This window comes from Rattus norvegicus, chromosome 12 (genome assembly GCF_036323735.1).
Source record: "Rattus norvegicus strain BN/NHsdMcwi chromosome 12, GRCr8, whole genome shotgun sequence".
Lineage (NCBI taxonomy): Eukaryota > Metazoa > Chordata > Mammalia > Rodentia > Muridae > Rattus > Rattus norvegicus.
The window spans coordinates 35013719-35031523 of record NC_086030.1 but is presented as its reverse complement, the minus strand read 5'-3'; the positions used below and the strand labels follow the sequence as shown (position 1 = coordinate 35031523).

The 17805-nt window shown below is 45.5% G+C and overlaps 1 protein-coding gene across 2 annotated transcripts in view; it reads left to right on the top strand.

The window, feature by feature from the left end:
* Positions 1–17805, top strand: part of Tmem132c (transmembrane protein 132C) — a 321460-nt gene that overhangs the window by 42298 nt on the left and 261357 nt on the right. The window lies entirely within an intron of this gene.

The following is a 17805-nucleotide window of genomic DNA, read 5'->3' as shown; positions in this document are numbered from 1 at the left end:
GACATCAGTGCGACTTCAAGAATTAATTACATTCTTAATTACAGTCGTGTATCAAATTAGGGACTAGCATCCATAACATAATTGAAAGCCTGCTGAGTCCACGTCTGTTGCCAGCTAATTGCGTGCTATTAAAAAAAAAAAAACACTAAACCTAAACTTTAAACAATAACTTTAAAAAAAAACAGTATTTCATTTGTTTCAGCTTTAATTAATTGGTAGGCCAAACTTAATTGGGGTTTTATCAATAGATCGAACATATTCACATGATGACTGAGCGGTGAATTGTGAGCTACATACTGGGCCTGAGCTTAGGATGCAATGTCAGAGAGGTGCTTATGCATGAGTTGTGATAGAAGGGCTTGCTGGTCCTGTACACAGGGCGGCTTGGTTGGTAAACTGCTTGCTGTGCAAGGACAAGGACCTGAGTTCGATCCCTGGTACCTTGTCAAAAAGCCACACATGGCAGACACGTGCTTATGAGCCCCCAGAACACACTGGCTATTCAGCCTAGCAGAGTCTGAGCTGGGGGGGTGGGGGGCAATGTCCCAAAAAACAGGGTGGACAACATCTGGAGAGAGTCTACCTTTGTGACTGAGGGTATAACACCCAAGGGAGGGAAAATTAGTACGACGTTGGCTGTGCAAGAATTTGTGTCAGCTGTGATGTTCTACTCTTCATAGATCAAGCCTCCTCGACGGTCAGTCATGGAAGCTGTCTTCAGCCTTTCCGAAGGATTTGCAGGGAAGAGATTAAGAGGAGAGTTCAGTCAGAGTGAAAGCCAGGTACCAGAACACTGCGTTGTTTGGTGATAGGATAGTAAGGACCCAGTTCAGGTGTTGGTGGAGAGACACCAACCAGCACCTGTATCCATCCTGATTCTGCCTCATAACCTTCAAAATTCAGGATCCCCTCACCCCCAAGCTTGGCTCCTGGGTACTGGCTTTGCCTGACAGTTTCACCAGGTTTCCCAGAAAGGGCGAGAGGCATAAACCAAAAGCAAAGGACTAGGTACTATGTAGCACGAAGGAACATACTTCTCTGTCCCTTCTCCTCTAGACTCTTCTGGGACAAGCCTGGGGTGGATCTCACATGTGTCCTCATGAGCTTGTGGGTGGTTAATGGTTGACAGTATCGTGCAGAAAAGAAATTAGCTCAGCCTAGAGATGGGGGTTCCTGAGGGTGTTAGAGAACAAAGAAAAACTCTAAATCCACCCAGTCCATAAGGCTCAACCTATGTGCCCTAGCAGGCAGGGTCTGCCTTCTGCTTTGTTCTGTGGTTTGTCCGAAAACCGTCCTCGTATGAATCGCCTCTGTCATAAAACCGATTCATTTTATTTTACTATCAAAGTCATGGCGCAATGTAAGATCAAGTGAGGCTGCCTGTATGTTCCCTGGTTTTTATCCTCTTGCATTCTGATTCACTTTTAGCGTTGTTAAGCTGTTTGGATGCATGCCTTCCTTCGGATGGAAACTTACCGTTTGTCTCTTGGAGGCAGGGTCTCAGTATACAGCTCCGACTGTCCTGGAACTCACTGTGTAGACCTCGTTGACCTCAGACTCACAGAGATCCACCTGCCTCGCCCCCACTCCCACCCCCAACTTCTAGGATTAAGGGTGTATGCCCCCTCACCTGGCTTTGAAATTTTTAAGAGGTTTTATTTTTAATTTAATTTTATATGTATAAATGTTTTGCCTATATGATTGTGTACACACACACACACACACACACACACACACCATGTGTGCTTCTGGTGCCCTCGAAGATCAGAAGAGGCATCACATCCCCTAGGACTGGAGTTACGGATGGTTGTGAGGCATGTGGTTGCTCAGAATCCAGCCTGGGTCCTCTGGAAAAGCAGTCAGTGCTCTTAACCACTAAGCCATCTCTCCAGTGAGGTTTTGTTTTTAAGCAAGTGTGTGTAGGGGTGTATTTGCCTGTGGAGGTCAGAGGTGTTAGATCCTCCTGGAGTTACAGGATTCTGTGAGCTACCTAACCTAGGTGCTGGAAACCAAGGTCCTCTGCTGGAGTAGCAAGCCCTCTTAATTGCTAAGACATCTTGCCAGCCCCTTCTTCTCAAGATTTTTGTCTAGTGCCCAGTAGACAGGACTCTGACCTTTCTCTTTTCTTTTCCATGAGTTTGCTCACATTCAGCCATTATTTAAAGTCCAGTTAATGGCCACATTCCCAGAAGTTGAAAGTCTTATCATTTATTAAGAACAGCCTTTAAAACAGGTTTCTAAGACGTTAGATACCAGCGGGAGAATATTTATGAACCTATAAAGTTTTCCAGACTTTGCCACAAGCCAGGAGGAACCAGGAGCTCTTTCTGACCCTCTGCGACTTGCTGACTGGAATTACCTGAGAGCGTTGGGAGGTAATATGGCATCCGCCAGCCCCTCTCTGAGGTTAGTCATCTGGAAACTTGGTCCCCATGTTGTGAGAAGATCATTTCCTGAGCAGAGGACACAAGCCAGTGTGTGTGTGTGTGGCCTCCATCCATCTGAAAATGGAGTCCCTGAATTGCAAACAAATAAGCCTAAGGTCTCCTCCTTGGTATTGCACTGCCTCAGCTATACACAGATGCCATGGCTGAACCCTGCCCAGATTCTGATTCATGAGCAAAACAAACATTTTAAAGCCAGAAACCTTTGGAGTGACTAATAACACTGTGATGTGCAGTTGGGCCAACCTTCTGAGCAACGCATTTGGGGAGAGTGAGCTCACTCACTCCTATGATGTCGCTAGAGTGCAGATGATAGTGTGTTCTGTGTGGCCAGACTGACCGCCTCTGTGCTCACCCTTCAGAAGACCTCACTTCCGGGACTCGGGAAGTCCAATAACCTCAAGGTATCAAGACCAAACCTCCCCACTAGGAGACCCTTTGCTAAATCTAATGGGCAATGCTTTAATTATTATTATGAATATCTATTTGTTTATGCTTTTGATAAAGCACAGGTTGGGTTTTCCTTGGCCTTTATTTTTCTGTCGCAACATAGAGTCTTGCGCATACTGACTAGGAGGAAAGATTCCTGCTAAAATAAAAATAAAAATGGAATGCCTTCATCCATACTACCTTTGCTTTCAAGTGCTTTGCCCTAGGTTCTCAGTGAGGCTCCCTTCTGCTAGTTTCCTATCAGGAGAGACAGTGTTACCAGACAAACAAGCTAAGCCACTGATAGCCATCTTTAAAGGGAGCTGGCTTAGAAGAAAACATGAAGAAAATGCAGAATTTATGTGTCGGCTCCAGGAGAAAGATCTCTGTGGTGTCCTGGCCCCACATGGAGAAAATGAAACAGAAGTCTGAAGACTGTCCATTGAGAGCAGCTACGCTTGCTGAGCCCGGACTGATTGGACACACGGAAGACAGTGTTGGGTCGTCCACCAGAGATTGGCCTGGAGCCACCGTACACAGAGCTGAGAGCCCCCCTGGCCTGGAAGGAGACTGTCAGGCGTGACAAAACAGGAATTTGAGCCTAAGAATATTCACAGATTGCAAGCCCAGAAGGAAGTAGGAAGTTCATATTCTCTTTATAGCCTCACTCGCTGGGGGACCGGCTTGTCTTTTATTGTTAATATAAAAATCAATATAGCAGGAGGCGAGTCTTTGCCGTAATGATGTTGGCTCCTTGCTGCAGGCGCGTGGAATTAGATTGCTCATAGGTGTGCCTCTGTCGCCTCCCCGGGCTCCAGAGAGAAGCTGTGGGTTTTGCCAATAAGCACGGCAACAGAGTGTATGCCGAGGGCCAGCATGTGGCCAATAGCATTGGAGAAAAACTCCGTTCCCTTGCAAGAAGCCTTCCTAGGGGGAGCTGGGAAACAGCCAGTCTGATGGCATATGCTGGGCTGCACATGGGCCAGAGCTGTCCACAGGAGGCTTTGGCGCTATACAAAGGGAGGAGGCACCTATTAGGAGCAGAAGACAGAAGGAAATTTGAGAAAAGATAGAGAACAGAATACCAGAGGAGGCAAGACCATGGGCAGCTTTGAGTAAACGTCCCCTAGGGGACTTTGATTAACATATAATCCTTCCCATAAAAGACTGGATGTTACAGTTATTTCCCAAGATACGCCACTTAGGGAGTGGCTGAAGAGTCATGTTGAGAGGAAGAGCTCTGTGACCTTCAGGAGCATGTGTAGAGTCCTGTCTATTCAGATTGCAAAACCGGGGATGTTTTTAAATATTGAAATTTAAACACTGTGTTGGGATGCAGCTCAGCGGTAACTGGATTGCCTAGCATGTACAATGTCCTGGGTTCATTTGCAAAATGGTAAAAATCACATACTTAAGGTGTGCAAGAGAGGGGATACGCGTGTGTTTATCAAGTGCCCTGCTCTATCTTTTTCTGATGAGACAAAGTTTCTCACTGAACCTGGAGTTAGGCGGTCAGCCTACAAAACCACACCAATCTTTCTTGTCTCTGGCCCTTAGTTCTGGAGTTATAGGAGCATACCTCACTTTTTACATTGGTTTCAGGGAGCTGAACTCAGGTCCTACTGAGCAAGCTCCCTAGCCAATTCATTGTTACTATGTATATGTGTACTTGTATGTATATGTACATGTATGTAGATACACACATATGTGTATAGGTATGAATATTATACATATGTATATATAAACACATATATATGTGTATAAACATATACATACATATTTATTCAGCTATATTAACCGTGATGGGTTTCTTTCCCTTCTTACTGTGGTGTCTCCTTGCTTTCGCTCCATTCATTTGTGTTTGTGTGTAAGTGTCATAGCTTATACATATATATATATATATACACACACATATATATATCATTATACATAATCCTTATGCAGTATTATATATATGTAATTGCTTATTTACAAAATTAAACACGGTTGTATTTATAGGAGTTATGTTATCTTTTTGTTACTTTCAGTGTTGTTGTTGTTTAAAGTGGAAACTTAAGGGCTCTTTGGGAAGTCGGTTGGATGGTGTTTTGTTGTGGACCCAGGTGAAAGATTAAGGCAGACTCATGAAGGAACGTTTCATCGAAGCAGGAGAAAGGATGTTCTGTTAAAGCAGGCATGTGGAAGGACACATGATGAAGGATTCTTTGCTAATGACACACACGTATTGATCTGCCTTACATTGCATAGTTAGTTGAGCTCCATTTGTTGGGACTCCATAGAGAAAAATGCACCAAAACACTTCTAGTGGTATACTACAGTTTCTTGCCACATCTGTAGACTTGGGCTGACTGGCCAAGTGATGTCAGCTGAGATAGACGCACGTGCTGAGGCAAAGACCCGTGGAAGACATGTGATGTTTGGAGAGAGGACTCCACAGGCAGTGATGGAGACTGAACTTGGCTGGCTTATAGAGCTATAGAGCAATGCTTGTTGGTCTTGAGTCTTCGCTGATCTTTGCTTCGCTGAGAGAGGCACAGCCAAAAACTTTTCCACTAGTCCACTTCCCCAGTATCCTTTCTTTTCCATTACCTCTGGTGGGTAGTGGGCTAAAGAAGAGATTCAAGTGTTTAATAACCAACATTAAATATAAGGCTTAAAAAAATTAAAGTTACAGTTGTTATTTTTAGACTATAACTGGGTCTCACATAGCCCAGGATGGGCTCAAACTCACTATGTCACTGAGGGTGACTTTGAACCTCCAATCCTCCTGCTTCCATGTCTAAACCCTGGTATTGAAGGCATGCATCATATGCCTGATTTATGGGGTGCTAAGAATGGAACCCATGGCTTCATACATGATAGGCAAACATCCTGAAAACAGAGCCACTGCTACAGCCCTCTTTCTTTCACATCCTCATTTCCTGATGCACAGACATGTCTTGGAGAGCAGGGCTTTCCGATTTCTGTCTTGCCTAAAGTCAGGTTAATGAGCATTTGAGTTATTCTCATTGTTTCCTATTATAAAACTGTACACAACATTAAGTGAACACCAGGGAGCGCTTTGGAAAGACAGAGAAATACATTCCTGAAGGTAAATTCCCTGTGCTGAATTCTGAAAAAATAGCATGCCCTGTTAGAGGGGAGGGACTGCCCAAAGGCTCCTGATACCAGACACTGTTGCTGTCTACTGGCCAGCCTCATAGCACTTCTTGCTGGTATTCAGTGTGGTAATAGTTACCAGTTGCCTGCTTGTCAGTTTTTCTGGGGGAAAGGTAAAAGATGAAAGAGATGCTTATCAATTCCATACATAGATCAGCTCTCTCCAGGAAGCTTTAGACAGCAGCATTATCTATATCTGTTAGAGAGTTATACCCAGAGAGAGGTAGATATAGGAAAGGAAGGCAACAGAGCCCACAGACCATATGACTATGTGAACCATATGACCATGTGAACCAAATCACCTGGGGAGAGTCCCCATGAAGAATTCTCTAAGTCGGATTGACATGTGGGCATGTCTGTGGAGGACTGCCTTCACTGTTAACTGATGTAAAAGACACAGCCCACTATGAGTGGAACCATTCCCTAGACAAGGTGTCCTGGATAAGTGAGTGTGGAAACCAAGCTGAGCACGAACAAACAAGATTGCATGCATGCATTAATTTCTCTCTGCTCTTGACTGTGGGTATGACGTGACTAGCTGCTGTGGGTTCCTGTTTTAATTTCCTCACCTAATGGCCTATAACCTGGAATTATGAATTAAAAGTAGATCCTTTTCTCCCCTAAATTTGTGTGTGTGTGTGTGTGTGTGTGTGTGTGTGTGTGTGTGTGTGTGTGTGTGTGTTTGCTTCTTGTCACAGCAACAGAAGTGAAACTAAGGGAATCAAGAGCCTGGAGTTAGGCTTCCAGAAAGCAAGCATGTTCACACCTGCCTTACCAATCTTCAAAACTCTATATTCGATTGTGTCTACATGTATACACGTGCATTCTTCTTAAATGTCTTTTAAAGCATGTGTTACATACATGGCCTTCCTCCTTGTGTTGTTTTTATTGTTTCTGGGGGCATTTCTATGTTATCACACCATTCCTGCCCAGTTTTACTCTTGCTCAGCTGTCCTTTGCTGACAGGCATTGAGCCGTGACCAGTGAACACGCTTTGTGCTCGCACATACCCTCCAGTTGGTCCCTGATCCGGTGACCTGGACCCAACATCATTAAACCGCCTTCTAACTCATATAACAGGATGGGTGTTGTCCCTGTCTGCCTGTGTGTAGAGTCTAATAGGAAAGAAGTATCCTTGGATCCCATAGCAAGAACAGGGTCTACTCATTATTGCAGAATGTACATTGTAAAGATAAATATTGGGAAAATACCATCTGCTACATTCTGTTATGTTTTTATGAGCCCGAGGGAATTCATGACATAGTTACTCACCAAGTTCTACAGAATGTAGCAAGGCTGAGATAAGGTGAGGCTCCATCTTGGTTTGGGGTCACCACTTAACTCAGCCTTCTGGGTGCCTCTCCTCCACAGACCATCTGGCTGCAGATGGCTCTGCCACCCAATAGAGAAGAATTTTGCTTCTCCAGTTGCCACATCTGCTGAGAATCAGGGAGGACGCATGTCTTACTAAGCCTCTGGCTACCCAGGCACCCCTTCCCTGCCTCTTGTCTATTTGAAAATGACGATTCACAGAGCACCCCAGCCTCCTTGTACCATTGGGCTTCTCCTCCTACCCCAAGCCCAGCATGAACCTGAGGTTCCACAGTATTTACAAAGGAATTCAAGCAAACCAGACCTGTCTGCAGCTGGGGAATTACTCTGTCTCTTTCGTGGAAGGGGGTTTTGTATCAGAGTCTCTCTCCCCTTGGTCCCTCTGATCCTTGAGTCCCACTACTGAGCTAACTGCAGAGGCTGGAAGATGCCTGCTTCTCTCCCTGTCTCAGTGCCATGGGACACATCTTTTGTGCCTTTCTCAACCGCACAGCAGAACAGCACTGGCTCAGCACTTCATTGTATTTTCAATAAAGCAGCTAGGCTTCCCTCCCCACCCCCAGCCCTCCCCTCCCCCAGCATTGAACTTGCTTAATTCTGAGAACTCAAGATGAGTCTTGTTCCAGAGAGAAAATAATCTCTCAGACTGTCGAGGACACGATCACCTCTCACGGTTGCTCTCTCCTGTTGCTCTCTTTTCTTTTTCAATCATGGTTTCATTTATTCCTTGAAAATTTCATACAGTATTCATTCCTATCCCCTGACCTCTCCCAGGCCCTCTGAACCCCTAACTCACCCAACGGCATATTTTTCTCTCTTGCTTAAAAAAAAAAAAAAAAGTCAGTGTGGTGACACACCTTTAGTCCCAGCACTTAGGAGGCAGAGGCAGGTGGATCTCTGAGTTTGAGGCCAGCCTGGTCTACAGAGGAGTTCTAAGACAGCCAGAACAACACAGAGAAACCCTGCCTCGAAAAACAAAACAAACCAAAACAACCAAAACAAAAACTAAAGAAAGAGGAGACAGAGAAGGGGGTCGGGGGAAAGAAAGACAGAAGGATGGATGGATGGGTGGATGGATGGATGGATAGATAGATAGATAGATAGATAGATTGATCAATAGATAGATAGATCGAGCAATAGATCAATCGATCAATCAATAGATAGGCAGGCTCTATTTGGTGTGGCCAGATTTTCTTTTTTTCCAGGGGGACGCTAGTGCAAAAGGCTTCCAGGTAATGAGTTAGCCTTTTGCATTTTGTCTGTTTTGAACCTGTGCAGGACTGGTGTGTGGCACCATAGTCTCTGTGAATTCATATGTATATCAGCCGTGCTGACTCTTGAGTTATCCATCTTCTCTGGCTTGTCCATTCATTCCTCCTCTGAGGCTTGGAAGGAGTCTCTCTTTCTCCCCCACCCCCACAGACTCCTTGCCTGAGTGGCAAATGCCATCATCATAAGGGCAGTGACCTGGCGCTACATCCCACCCTTGATCCCCTGTGTGTGGACACAACTGTGTTGCGTGGTCCCTGGATATAAGAGATAAGTGCAAAGAGTCAGTCACATACACAGGGGACAGTAGCTTTGGTGAACCAGGCCGGGAAACAACCCTGTAACTGCAAAGGACCTGGTTTAATTCTGCCTGAGATGGTAAGAATAGAACAGCCCCGGTCTCTGTGGGATGGTATGGTCTCTGTTTTGTGGGAATGGTAGTATAGAGGGTGAGCACTGTTCTTACTTCCAGAGTTTTGGGGGTACAAGCTTGGTGCCTGGTAACCCTAACATTTGGCCACCCATCCTCAATACGTCAGATTGAGAGAAAATACATATTGACATGTACAAAGGGAGACTTATTCACTGTGGCTACAATGAGAAGAACATAGAACAGAGCCAGTGTCCTTATTCCCCACCAAAGCTCAGGGGTCTTTGGGGATCCTGACCTGAGGTTTAGGTTTAAACGAAAGGCTAGAGGCATGGGTTGCTAAGCGGTCCAGGTCACAGTATGGGTGGGGTCTGAGCTGCTCGTCACTGAACTGGCACTGTGTTGGTCCCCAGTCCATTCTGCAAGCTGTCAGAACTGTGAAATCTCTGCATAGGAGGGAAGTGCATCTTGTGGGGTCCCCTGTGTTTGGGGCCTCTGCCCTCCTCCAACTTGTGATTCCTGGGGTCACTAATTCTTTGGGGCTTGTTATTTTAATACCGTCTGAAAGCCAGAGAGGTGGAGCACAGTCCCAATGGTTTCTCAACCTTCCTGGTGCTGTGACCCTTTAATACAGTTCTTCGTGTTATAGTGACCCCCCCCAACTGTAAAATTATTTTGTTGCCACTTCACAAATGCAATTTTGCTACTGTTATGGGTTGTATGTAGTTTTGGAAACAGAGGTCTGGCAAAGGGCTTGCAACCCACAGGTTGAAAACTGCTGCTTTAGACATGTGCTCTTCCCAGGTTAGCCTCAGCCTAAGCCAGGCTTTAGCATAAGGGTTGAGTGCTGTCTGCAAACAGAAACAAGGTTGGAGCACCAAAGCCGTATGGTTTCTTACTACAAACGCTCTCCGAACAGCCAGGGCTTAGGGATGTGGACACGCATGGTGGCTTATCCCCCTGACTCTCTTTGCTCTCCAGCCTCCTCTGTATTCCTCTTGCCCTGGTTTCCATGGGAACTTTCTGTGACTGTTTTCCTGGTCACAGATTTCTGCCTTAGGCCTGGCTGGGCCTCATCAATGGAAGAAGCAGCTTGGTCCTTGAGTGACAAGGTGGCAAGTCTCCTGCAGACACAGGGAGACTAGGAGAGACTTCAGTAACCCAGGGATTTGCAGAATGAGTCTGCCGTCTTCTCCAGTCAAGCACGTCTATCTATCTAGAAGATTTACATATAGGTGAACTTAAAACATCTTATTAACCTAATTGATTTCTTTTCTATTTAAAACATACACATGATCACACAGAGAGATATACGCAGACATACACTATACATAACACACATCTACACACATCTCACATACACATGCACTCACACATACACACATACCTATACATGTACATACACATATACAAACATAAACACACATACACACATGCAAACATCACACATAGCCACACACACACATGCAAGCGTGCACATACACATGTACTCACACACATGCACACACACACACACACACACACACATACAAACTTCTATACCTTTTTTAGTGCTTTGATCTCAGCAGATTTTGCAAGGCAGTTGGGGGAAAAGTAAGCAGTTGGGAAGCCCACAGATTAACCCTCAGAGGGCCAGTGACCTCCAGAGCCCCTGCCATTTGTGTGATACTAAAACCTTTAGAAAAGCAGCTGGGAGACCACAGGATTAACTTTATTAGTTTGTGAAAATACGGTTTCTCAGGGAAGGAGTTGACTATTGGCTCTCTGGACCGGGATCCATGGAAGAGCAATGTGTGTCGGCTCCCTTTATTCTTCTAGTGTTTAGGACCAGGAGATGGTGTGAATTATCCCCCCCTGCAGATGGATGCCCCAGCAAGTGGAGCTGGTATGCAAAGGTCTAGAAGCCAGGACCTGGGCTCTCCAGGCTTCCTGCTGTTTCTCTAATGGGAAGCTTTGCCCTCCCCCACAGAGAAGGCATGTGGAGGTCATTAATCCGGTCCAAGATGTCTGGGCAGCTTAGCATTAAGAGGAAAAAAAATATCTCCCCTCAGCACAAGACACCAAATATTTAGTCGAGAGCATCCTCCTGTAAGAAGTTTGACTTGTCAAATAGGACGGAAATTTGTGAAATGCAGCCTGGAGGCCCTGTGTCCAGCTCAGTGTGCATTCTCCTTGTTGACCACATGGTGTGGAATGACTAGGCCATTGAAATGTCCCCGCCCTTCCCTGGGCCTCTTTCTGCTGAATCTGTGGGACAGAAACGAAGGTCATTTCATGAAATGAAGGTTGCAAGCATGCCACTCAGGCTTCGTATTGGTCCCATACCTGCAAAAGAAAACATCGTATGCCATCTCTCCTGTCCCAAGAAAGGCAGGTGTCTACCTGGCCACCAAACCCTCAGGCGTAAACAGCACATGCATGACATGCATGTGTGCATCATATGTGGATGTCCCAGCTGAGAGTCTCTGGAATGCCTGGGGTGTGTGTGTGTGTGTGTGTGTGTGTGTGTGTGTGTGTATGTGTGTATATGTGTGTATATGTGTGTATATGTGTGTATATGTGTTTATATGTGTGTGTATATGTATGTAAGTGCCATGTCCACACAAGCCAAGGTCATCAGATACCCTGGAACATTACTGATGGTTAGGAGCCACCATGATGTTGGGAGCTAAAGCCTGGGTCCTCTGCAAGAACAGCTTGAAGGCTGAGCCATCTCTCCAGTCTCATGTCTCTCCCCTCTACTCCTCTATCACTGTGAATAGAATTGACTCTTCCTCCCCACCACAGCCAATCTTTATGTATATGTATGTGTCTGTGTATGTGCACATATACATGCACATACACAAGCATATCCATGCCACAGGCTTCAGTGGCTAATACTTGACTGACTGAATGGTCCCCCTGCCCTAACATGCCATCTCAGCGAGACGATGTAACTTTTTTAACTGTCCCCCCAAGACAGTGAAGCCCATGCATTCTTCTGCTCCTTGGGAAGTCAAGCAAGGTGACTTCCTTGCAGATTGACCGGATCCCCCACTATCCTTTTTCTGCCTTAAGGAAAACAACTGCTTCTCCCAGACCCAGGACTCTTTACATTTACAAAGTCACCTCCATGTTCTCTGCCCTGTTTGGAAGTTGTCAACAGCTTTTCCTTGTGTATAGATTTCCCCCTCTCCCCTTTCTCTGCTGCTCTTCTTACCCTCACTCTCAGAAGTGATAGACCGTGTAATTCTCACATGTCAAGGTTCTAAGCCCAAGCCCTCCAGCACTGCCTGCCTGTGGTTCTCCTATGAATGTAAAAGGAAGGCTGTACCCATGAAGCCCCTCTCACTGATGTCCCCCATGCTATCGGCCGAGTCTGGCCCCTGAGGTACCCCTCCTCCTTCCCTGGGGAGTCCCAGAGCTTGGAATCAGCCTCATTTTCTCCAGAAGGGGGATCAGATTTTCCCAGCCGTCTTTGAGATTATCTTTATTCTTCAAGGAGCTACAGTGGCCAGAGCCTCTGTACATCCTGCCAAGTGCCCTGGGATCTTGGAAATCTGCCCAGGGGCTCAGTGGAGGCCTCCACTCCTCCAGACAGCACACAGTTATGAAAGAAAACGTGAGTCTTGGCTCCCAGGGCTAGCAAACGCGCTGAGGGCACCTGGTGCCAGGTCTTGGAAAGTCGAGTGCGAATGGCTTTTGCTCATTATGTGTTTGGATGTTTAGCTTTAAGTGTATTGGACTTCTGTGGTTTCGTGTGAGGTTGTACTGTGTGTATGTATGTGAGTTTTGTGTATTTGTTTATGTGTGATTGTTGCGTGAATGCTCCCATGCATACACTTGAGTGTACAACTGTGTGGCGATGGACTTCTATTCTTAATAGTTTTCTTTTTAAAAGATGATATTTATTTATTATTGTATGTGTTTGTACCTGAGCGGATACCCATGCCCTATGTGTGTGTACCCGACTGTAGGTCTATGCGTCACATGTGTGGACTTTAGTGTGTGTCTATGCACTTTGCGTGTGCACCTGAGTATGTGTCCATGTACGGTGTGTGGGAACCTCAGTGCGTATCTGTGCACCATGTGTGTGCACCTGTGTGTCCATACATTGTGTGTACCTGGATATGTGTCTGTGCACCTTGTGTGTGCACCTGAGTGTGCCCATGCCCCGTGCGTGTACCTGAATGTGTGTCTATGCACTGTGTTTGTGGACCTGAGTGTGTGTCCATGCACTGTGTGTGTATATGGATGTGTGTCTATGCACTTTTTGTGCACCCGTGTGTGTGTGTGCTCATGCCCTGTGTGTATACTCGAGTATATGTCCATGTACCATGTGTGTGCCTGGTACCCAAAGAGGCCAGAAGAGGTCACCGTTAGATCCCCTGGAACTAGAGTTCCAGGCAGTTGTGACTCACCAAATGGACTCTGAGAATCAAACCCAGGTCCTCAGGCAGAGCAACCAGGACTTTTAACCACTGAGTCTAAACCTCACCAGCTCCTTTTCTCTGACTGTCCAAACGGCCTCTCCTGTCCCTTACCTCAACAAAAGTTGAATAACACAAAGTGCCATGACTCCCTTCAATCAGCTCAGAGGCCCTGAAGTAGCCACTTTCTGAGACATCCACGGCCAACCCAGCACCTCTCCTGAGACCACACCTGTCCCTGTGTCCTCATGATTCAAGGTGAAGGACAATGCCTGGGCAGGACCCTGGGCCACGTGCCGTCATTGGGGTCAGTAGATACGTGCTGTCTCGGAGCCCCGGCCTGGCAAGTGTTAGTTTGGGCATCTCCCTAGCATGGCCTCTTGCTTTCACTGTGCTTCCTGTAGATGAGGTTCTTAGAAACACTTTACTTCTAATTCCAATTAGAAAAAGCATCTAGTTTTCTTTCTCTAGGGAGTGTGCACGCACATGTGCATGCGTGCATGCATGCGCGTATGTATGTGTGTGTGTATGTGTGTGCATGTGTGCAATTATGTGTGCTTGTATAGATCTCTTCTCACCACCTTTTTTAAGTCAGACTCAATGGTGATAGCCTCTGTTTCCTCTTGTTATGCTGTGGTTACAGGAGTGTGTGCACCTAAGAGGGGTTTTATTGTTTTTTTTTTAAGATACTTGTGATGATTCGAACTCAGGTCTTCAGGCTTAACACAGCAAACACATTGCCCTCTGAGCCATCTTCTCAAGTCCTGCAAATCACCTTTGAATGAATGTGTATACATATATACATATATATGCACATTCAAATATTATATGTATATATAATATACATGTTCAAATATTACATATATAATATGTATATATACACATATTTTTTACTTTATTCTTTGAGAATTTCATATAGTATATTTTTATCATGTTTACCCGCCCCTCCCCCACCTCCCTCTTAACTGACATCATCATCACATCTTCTCCTCTTCTCCTCCTTCTCTTGAAGCTCAGTTTTCTTCAGGGTTGTGGCTCCTGGCAGGTCAACCATGCTCCAATGAATGACCCTACACCTAGGAGCTTATGAGCAGCACAAAATGGAGTCGATCTAGAGATGTTTGCAATAAGCTCACCTTCTACTTATTTGTGCTGTTTTGGTAGGGGGTCAGTTCTCTCCTTCCACCATGTGGGTTCCAGGGATTGAACTCGGAGCATCAGATTTGGCAGCAAGTGCCTTTATCCGTAGACCCATCTAGCCAGTCTAAGCTTTTACCTTTAGTTCTAAGTAGTTGGGGGTCTCAATGTCTTCCTTATGCCTTTAACTTGGGTCATTTAGATGGATCATGGATTACAAAAGCACCAGGGCTGCATGATTTTGAATAGCAATGCGCGTAACATCCTAAAGCCTCCCTGTGTGAGTTTCCCACCCCCACCACTCAAGGAAATGTTCAAGTTTCAAGCGCTGGCAGTTGATAATCCTGCTGTTAGTAGAGGGGTGGTTTGTGACTTTTAAGGTAACAGCTGAATTTTCAAATTTTACATAGAAATTCCACTATGCTTGTGTTATCCACTAAAACAGAATATGTTCATAACCATGAATTTGGATAATGTGATGATTGGTTTTATTGTCAATCTGACACAGTCTTAGATCACATGGAAAGAAAGTTTCCAAGAGAGATTGTCTAGATCAGGTTGGCCTGTGTATATATCTTTGGAAGATTGTTCTGATTATATTAATTGCTATAGGAAGACCCAGCCTACTGTGGGCAACACCATTCCCTAGACAGCGGATCCTGGACCTCTGAAGAGTGGACAAGACCATCTAAGCACTAGTATACATACATTAATTCATCACCCCCCATTCTTGATGGCTGTCATGATCAGTTGCTTCAAGTTCCTGCCACACTGGCTTCCCAGAATAATGAACCATGACCTGGAACTATGAGCTAAATAAGTCTTTTGTCTCTTATGCTGGTTTTGTTTGTGTATTTTACCACAGCAGCAGGAAAGGAAACTAAGAAATGAATGAGTGATACCTTTTCAAATGTCTTGCATCTCACATTTTATGTTTTGAAAAGAAGAACATTTTATGAAAAACCGTGCAGAGTGCTAGAGAGATGTTTCCATTGGTGTAAAGTGTTTGCTGTACAAGCATCAAGACCTGAATTCAAATCCCTAGTATTCACACAAAAAGTCAGGTAGGAGAGGGTGGTATATAATCCCAGGACTGGGGAGATAGAGGTTCTTAGGACTTACTTGGCAGCCATGCTAGCCAACCAGTAAAGTCTAGTGAGAGACCCTGCCTCAAAAAAGTAAGGTGGAGCAATAGAGGAAGATACCAGTCTTCAACAACCTCTTTAGCTTCCAGATGTAAGCTAGAAGCATGTATCCCCCCGCCCCCAACCACACATATACATACAACCAGGTACACTCAGATAAGCATGCACATACATATACAGAGAGAGAGAGAGAGAGAGAGAGAGAGAGAGAGAGAGAGAGAGAGAGAGGAAGGGAGGGAGGAAGGAAGGAAGAAAGGGAGGGAGGAAGGGAGGGAGGGAGGAAGGGAGGGAGGAAGGGAAAGGACAGGAAAGGAAAGGAAAGGGAAAGGAAAAGGAAAGAAAAAAGAAAAGAAAAGAAGGGAGGGACGAAGGAAGGAAGGAAGGAAGGAAGGAAGGAAGGAAGGAAGGAAGACTGTCCATCTCAAATGTGTCTTAAACTCCCATCACTTTATTGAATGAGGCCAAGAAAGCCCCACAATGGCTGTGTTTGAGACAGAGTCTCTCATTGGCCTGAGATTCATTGAGAAAGCTAAGCTGTCTAGATAGCCACCCCTGGTAATCCTCCTGCATCCCGCCTTCCCCAGTGCTGAGATTACAAACATGAACCACTGCATCAGCTTCTATGGATTAAATTTATTTTAGATCAAACTCAGGTCTTTATGCTTGCAAGAGAATTACTGCTGACCAAGAGCTCCCCCCAGCTTCACGCCTAGCTCTCGAAAGTTTTCTGAAAGGAGAGGTGTCCCCAACACTCACCCCCCCTTACACACACACAGACACACACACACACACACACACACACACACACACACACACACACACACACACACCCTTTGTATCCTTCTATCACTCTAGAACTTGCCCTCTGTGGGATTATTTTATTTTGAGGTAGGGAGCATAGATATTCTCAGAGATCGAATGCGTAATTACCCGTAATGTTTTACCCAACTCATTAAATTAGATCAATGTGGGGGAACCGCGTTCGGAGTAATCTTCCATTATAATTTTGTGTTCTAAATAAATAGAACTGGCTTCCCTCTAGAAACGCCTGTCTACGTGCTATACAATGCATGTTTAAGTGGCTCGGGTGAAATTACTAATCATGCCCCTGCACCGGGTAAAATAGAATTGTCTGTAAGTTCTGCTCATTCAACAGGGGGAGGCTAAATTTGTAGACGTAGACTCAGGCCCTTGATAGTGAATTTAAATAGGTGCCTGTGTAAACAGATACTCATTTGCAGGCATAGTCATCAGGGAGCTTTGTGTGAGAATGTTTTCTATGCTCTAGCTCCTGCTCTACCGTAAGGGAACGAAGCACACATCCTGGTTCATGTCCTTACCCAGTGTCTCCAGTTGAGTAATTACACAAGGCGGACATCCCAGCTGGGACTCTATATTTAAACCCGAGTTACTGCTTCCAACCAGACCATTCTTTAAGATAGGTTAATAAGTCAACCCTGTTATTTGGCTCCTCAAGTTAAATGCCAAATACATATCCTTTTTTCCCCCCTCTTTCTTTCTCCAATACATAGCTATTTACCCAAATGGGCTTTCACTATTGTTTCTATGCTCAGGGCTAAAACAAGCCAACCGAGATTGAAAAAAAAAAAAAAAAAAACCATCCCGGCCAGCCATCTGTTTGACCCTATGCTGCCTTGGTAGTATTTCCGCTCCCTCACAGCAGGGCACATGTGGGAAGTGCCAATCACTAGGCCAAAGGCCCAAGGACCCAGCTTTGTTGCGAAATGCTAGAAGACTGGGCCTACATCTGTCCCCTGCATGAGGCAGGAGCAGGGACTGACTTCAAGGCTCGAGTCAAGGGGCTTCCAAAGAGTGTGTGATCAATCAGCTCTTCCCACTGTGGTCCCGGGCACTTTAGCTATTGGTCGTGCTTGGAAGGATTTCGTTCCATCTCTGCTCTGGCCTCCTTCTAGGTTGGCATGACAAGCTTCGGACTTAGAGCCGTGGAAATCAGAAGCCACCCAACCCTGAAGAGAAAAGGATGAGTTAGATTTACAAGAAGAGAAATTCAAGGAGAAATGGGGAATGTTCGTTCGTTCTCTCTCTCTCTCTCTCTCTCTCTCTCTCTCTCTCTCCCCCCCCCCCCCGTC